General features: G+C 35.1%; 1 long non-coding RNA gene across 1 annotated transcript in view; it reads right to left on the bottom strand.

The window, feature by feature from the left end:
- LOC106883062 (uncharacterized) overlaps window positions 1-6,456 on the bottom strand; it is an 8,544-nt gene extending 2,088 nt beyond the window's left edge. The window contains exons 1-2 of the long non-coding RNA XR_001411063.2: window positions 6,317-6,456; window positions 1,867-1,984 (exon numbers count right to left, since the gene is read on the bottom strand). This is a non-coding gene — a long non-coding RNA (uncharacterized LOC106883062). The remainder of the gene's footprint in view (window positions 1-1,866; window positions 1,985-6,316) is intronic.
- Between the last annotated feature and the right edge of the window lie 373 nt (window positions 6,457-6,829).

Below are 6,829 nucleotides of genomic sequence, written 5' to 3'. Positions count from 1 at the left end.
ATATATATATATATATATATATATACATATATATAATAATATTAGGGACAAAATCCAAAATTACAGGTAAAAACTCAATTAAAATCGATTTATAAAAAATCAAAATTAAATTGAGCTTATGTTTTGGTATCCAGAAGACCCAAAAGGCAGGTAAGGTTATGTAAGTGCTACGGAAGGACCGCTATTAGACTCTTGGTTCGATAATAGTATCAGTGAGGAGTCTAATGCGGGTCGTGTGTGAGTGTGTATATGTTAAATAAAATGGGACAACAAAGCCAAGGTGGTATGAAATTTCTATGACATTTATAAAGAGAAAGGTAGTCTTACAGCTGTTTCAGGTATCCCAAGAGACGATATGAGAGAGTTAAATAGAAGGAAAAGTAAAGTTCAGCATAAGAAGTTATTTTGGAAAAGGAGAGATATAAAAAATATACAAGGAAATATGAGAATAAAAAAATATGCTGGATGTTAAAGTTGCTGTTCCATTATCCATGCAATGTGCTGTGTAGAATGGGTAAAGAAGCTTTTTACATACCATGGACAAGAAGTTTCTTTACCCATTCTACACAACACATTCCTTGGATAATGGAACAGCAACTTTAACATCCAATATATTTTTTTATTCTTTTATTTCCTTGTATACTTCTTATGTTTCTTCCTTTCCAAAATAACTTCTTATGAACTCTACTATTTTCTTCTATCTAACTCTCTCATATCGTCTCTGATGATGGGATATCTTTTATATCCCTGAAACAGCTGTAAGACTACCTTTCTCTTTATAAATGTCCTAGAATTTTCACATAACTTTGGCTTTGGGGTTTCATTTTATTTAACACACACACGCACACACACACACACACACACACACATACACACACATATATATGTAGTAGAATAAGAAATAGAAAGTTCTTGGCAGAGTATTATATATTTGAAAATATGAATAGAAATGGTACAAATAGCGTGACGACAAAGATATTTACGCACGACAAAATTGAAATACACTGAAGTCAATTTTCAGAGAGAGAGAGAGAGAGAGAGAGAGAGAGAGAGAGAGAGAGAGAGAGAGAGAGAGAGAGAGAGATTTTGAATATGGTATGCTTTTTGTTAGATCTACCTACAAGATTCTTACATTTTTCTCAGGAATTTTCACTGATTTTTTTTCTACTTTAATTATATTCTGACTTGTGTATGATGAAGTATAACGTTCTAATGGGTTTTCAGCTAGAGGCCTCAAATATGTTACTGAACATTCGAAATGATTAGCAACATCGAACTTGAAATGAATGTAAGCTGGGACTCTGTTGGTTACGACGATGAAGGTCCCAGTTGATTTGATCGACGGAACAGCCTGCCCGTGAAATTAACGTGCATGTAGCTGAGCCAACTCTACACTAACGCGTACCCTTAATGTAGTTCTCAGGGAGATTCAGCGTGGCAAGTATGGCCCTTTGAAATACAGGTATAACTCATTTTTGCCAGCTGAGTAAGCTGGAGTAACGTGAAATAAAGTGTCTTGCTCAAGGACACAAGGCGCCGCTTGGAATCTAACAAACGAACTCGCGATCGTGACCCGAATATCCTACGCGCCTTCACAATTAATGTAACTCTTGTAATTAATGTAAAAAATAAATACAAGAATATTCAGATTGTTATAGCAGGCGTTTTCCAGATTTATTCGTGATGTATAAAAATTCATATAAAATGCTACAGTAAGCAAATGTCAAACTATTGTTCTTTTGTCTTTCTAATTTTTTTGTTTTTTTGTTTTTGATTTGTCATGATATTGTTTAACAGGTAACATCTTTATCGGTCTGAATAGCAACCCCGATTCATTTACATGAATAAGATTAATCAAATACTTACCGCTGACCGTTGCCATTCCAGCAAATATCGCAATCAATACGACGAAGACGATGATGCAATGACCTTTCATTTTGTATGTAAATATTTTACGCAGATATATTATGCTGAAGATTTTTAACTAAAAATATAAAAGAAAGTTAGTTTTTAATATACTTATCAGCACATTTATATAAACATAAATACAAATATTTTGGTGAACAAGATTAGCTCGGGTGCAATAAAATATCAATACTACATAAATTTACTAATATAACTTTAATTGTAAGTAAATTCCATATAATTGCATGATTTAAGCAAAATGAAATAATTGGTTAAGACAGTTGAAATATATCCCACTTTCTGACATTTAAAATGTCATACTTTTACTATCTGGATGCTGCAAAGCTTAAAATAAAGTTGTAAGGAACTAGCAGACATTATAACGGAATTTAATAATGCATATTTGTAATACACCACAAGACATTGCTCAGACTCTGGGAACAAAAACAAAACAAAAAACATTGATACAACGTTTAACGAAAACGGGCTTGTACCGAAAATAATGCGAAAGTGGGCATAGCTCTTTTATTAACTGACATTGGTCATTCAAATTGCACATTTTGGTTGAGTAATTCTTCCTCTGTAGTAGGTCTTCTTGTTCTTTATTGCTGGAAAATAATGGGTTCTGAAGGGAAGCAACATATTGTCATTGAATTCCTGTCGAAGGAGGGATGCAAGCTGTTAGACATCCATTGAAGGCTGCAGGTTGTTTATGGAGATGACATCATTGACAAGAGGAATGTGCACACATAGATGAAGAAGTTTAAGGAAGGGAAACCAGCAATGAAGATAAACCTCGTAGTGAGAGACGATCAACTGTGACCAGTGACAGGAGTCACTAGCGGTTGGACTAATTGATTCGCGAGGACAGACGAGCCACAGTCGGTGAGCTTCTTGCACAAAAGGATTGTGGTCATTATGCATAACAAAAGACGGTGGAAGACTGATACTAGATTTGAAGACGTGAAGTGTTCTCCTGTGCTGGAAGCGTTTGTAGTGAACGAAAACACGTTATTTTTCCGATCTGGTGACAAGGCACGAAACGTGGATGTATCTTTATGATCTGGAAGCGAAAACTTAGTCCTTGAAATGGCGTTACACCTCTTCTCTAAGGCCTAACAAGTTCAAAAGTCATAGATCAATATTAAAATGTTATGGTGACTACGTTGGACGGTGACAAAGGCGTCATTGTCTTTGACTTTCTGGAACGGTGACTGAACCGTGAATAGCGAACAGCACAATGAAACATGCACAATGTTTGGAGAAACCAACAAGATACCGAATAAGATGTCACACACACACACACACGTGTACATATATGTATGATTATATACACAAATATGTTTGTTTTTGGTTGTGCGTATAGAGTGGGAAGTGGTTTAACATTCCCATTTGTTATATAATGTCACAACATTTCACTTTTTGTTCTGGAGCCACTAGCGTAGCTAGAGTGTGTGCCGTCCGGGGGCGGCCATTCCATTTGCCGCCCCCGGACCCCACAAAAGCACATATTGCCTACAACAAACCCCAAAATACTGCCCGGGGCGCGAAATTATTTTCCCACGAGAGTTCCGGACTCCAGTTATGATCTCATTTGCATACAGCCAATTAAAGCTCAACTATCAAACTAATTTATGAGCACATAACAAGTGATGGGCGATAAGATAAGGCCACATGGGTAAGGAATGACCATGCTTCTTTCCTCTTTTAATAATGTTTGTCGTTCTTGTTCTTGTTTCAACCATGGCTGCCTCTGCTTAGTTATTTGTGATGTTGTTTACGTTATAAAATGGTAAGAGAGAGGGTTGCTAGCACATCACCCTCTATCCACATTTTCCCCATCCAAACGAGTTCAAGTTCATTACCCGAAACTTCCGTGGGGAAAAAAGTTCGCGCCCGGGGCGGACCGCCCCTACCGCCCACTAGCAACGCTAGTGTCTGGAGCAGACCAACTTTAACTTGTTGTTATTAAGGAAATTAAATGTACATTATAACAATAAAAAATGGTTTGCATAAAAATTCAGCAGCTGAATACTTTGACTTTTTATATCCCATTAAACGAACACAGCCTTTGTCATCAAGTTTAAATAATTAGCACAGCTAGATCAATTGATCTGACAATAGGTCTTTGTTATTAAATGTTCTGACCTATGCTTGTAAATTAAACATTGCACTAATTTTCTTATTTCATTCGACAAACATCATCCTTGGTACACCCATCTTCATTTTCACCCTGACACTGTTGTTTGCGTTGAGTTGTAAAACACCAAGTCAGTAGGTGCAGCTTTACTTGTACATTCTTTGTCTTTTGTTTTTCTTATTATGTTTCTTTATTAATGATGGCGTTGTTGTTGGTGGTGGTGGTGTTCTTGTTGTTGCTGTTGTTGTTGGTAGCGTTAGTTCTGATGATGGAAGGTGTGTAAGATAATGGGAGAATAATAAGAAGGAAGTTAATGAAGAAAAGCTGTAGATTGATAACTAAAAGACTAATCTAAAGCCTTAATACTAATAAGGCTCTACAAGTAATAAGTCATTATTGATGACGAATATTATTATGAAATACCTGAAGCCTGTTAACTGACGGAATTGTTAGAGCGTCGGTTGAAATGTCTTTCATTTTTTCCGGCTCTTTACATTCTGATTTCTATTCCTGCCGAGGTCAGCTTTGCTTTTCAACCTTTCGGAGTTGATGAAATAAAGTACCCGATAAGTACTGAGGTTGATGTAATCGACTTGCCCCTCCCCTCAAAATTGATGGCCTTGTGTCAAAATTAGAAAGAATTATTATGAAATACTTTATTTACATCCTTGTCTGTAGAGAGAGACAACTTTTAATTAGTATTTACCTAATTAAGATACTTTTTGTCTCTATTTTATTAAAAAAAAAAGAAAACAATAAAACACCAAAACATTTAATGCCGTTTTGCTTGACTGAATCGAAATTCTGACACTAAAACAAGTTGCTTTCCATCTTGTTGAAATTCATATTTTCTACTCCTAACAATACATTTGCAATCTGAGTAAATCTCTATTAGAAGTGACAGCTGAAATAAAACCACTTTCATATATTGTTTGTCTTCATGAAATTAGTTAAGTTTGCTTTGACAGTGCTAGAGCGACAACCATCTTGTTTTCATTTATATGTGATATATCAGTCAACGAGAAAACAAAGATAAGAAACAAAGAACTGAAACGGTTAACATCATTCGTACTTTTTACTAGCAGTTGTTATGTCTTCATTCAAACACATTAACTATCGTACGAAATAATCTACAAAGCGAAGTTCATGAGTTTGGATAAGTTCACATGCTGTATATAGTTTTCGGTGACAGCGCAGAGTACCTCCAGTTCCTTGGATACTATTTTCTCTACCACCTCCTTTTTGTTTCCTTCGTGAAATAATCTTTGCTTGGTACAATGTCATTATGTCATGCTCTGAGGTTAAACAGTAGAATCGACATAAGTAATTAACCGACAAACATGATACACGAATGTAGATAGTTAAGTGATTGGTGTGGTGGTTAACTAATTACTTGTCTGGCACGAATTAAGTTAGAGTTAGGAAGATGTTTGTGGTAGTGGCAGTGGTAGTGTTGGTGGTACTACTGGCTGTGGTGATGTTAGTTTTGGTGTTGGAAAACGTGTAAGATGATAGTAGAATAAACAAGAAGGACGTTAATGATGAAAATAGTCTTTAATAAATAAGAAATAAGAAACTTGGAAAAAATACAAACTAACTTTAATGATTATGATATTACTCAAGATTCGAAATATCCAAACATATATTTGTCGAGAGTTCGAGAACTGGATCAAATATTGGTCTTTCGATTGCAATGAGTTCATGCAACCACTAATACTGTTATGTATGAAATACTGCAGTGGGAGCTCTGGACTAACAGGAAATTGATGTGTTTTAATGGGTTAGAACATCGGGATCGAAACCTCACCGAATAGAATAAATTATGTCTAGCATAGGCAAGTGGCAATAAATTTTGTTAGTTGGTACATTCAATTAAATCTATTCCAAAATATAACTAGTATCTATATTAATTTTATCAACCCCAAAAAGAGTAAAAAGCGTCGGTGGCATTTAAATTCAGAACAAAAAGGGACGTAACTAAACACTGCTAGGTTGTCATCTTCATCATCATCATCATCATCATCATCATCATCATCATCATCGTCATCCTCATCGTCATTATTATTATTATTATTATTATTATTTTGCCAGCCGTTATCATAACGATTCAACCACTTGCCTACATTTAACAACGGGATAAATGAATAACTCTGAGATGGCTAAAATGTACAACAGCAAAGTTTCATAACAATTCTTGAGTTCATATACGATTTCCAAAATTTAGAATAACAACGAGGAAAATTAAACAAACCATTAGCTAATGCCACTTACCTCAACTTAGTTCTCTTGAGATTACGTCTACGAACTGAAAACACTTGAAATTAAATCTTTATAAGGGTTGTAATACGCCCAGTCCGGTAGTTACATTGCTTTTGATTGGTTAAGCTTCTAAGAGTTGACACCAATCAATTGAAAGTGCGTTGAAACCATGTTGATAATTTGAGAAATCTAAGTAACCGCATATCTACATATATGTAGATAATAACTAGATTTGTTTTAAAGAAAAATATTTGCTTTAAAATGAATAAGATCAATCAATATCAGTTATCATTTAAAGTTAGTAAATAATAAATAAATAAATAAATGTTTAGCATGTGACAAAGTTGATATGATGGAAAACGACGAGGGAAAGAGTAAGAAGATGAGGAGGCGGACATCAGGAGTGGGGCAGCGAAAGAAAATATAAGGGAAATGTATAAATGTCTTGTTCTGAAAAAAAAGTGATGTGATACGAGTGTGTGTATCTGTGTGTGTGTGTGTGTGTGTGTGTGTGTGTGTGTGTGT

This window comes from Octopus bimaculoides, chromosome 4, assembly GCF_001194135.2.
Source record: "Octopus bimaculoides isolate UCB-OBI-ISO-001 chromosome 4, ASM119413v2, whole genome shotgun sequence".
NCBI lineage: Eukaryota > Metazoa > Mollusca > Cephalopoda > Octopoda > Octopodidae > Octopus > Octopus bimaculoides.
The sequence above is the reverse complement of the archived record's forward strand: the minus strand, read 5'-3'. Positions and strand labels throughout refer to the sequence as shown.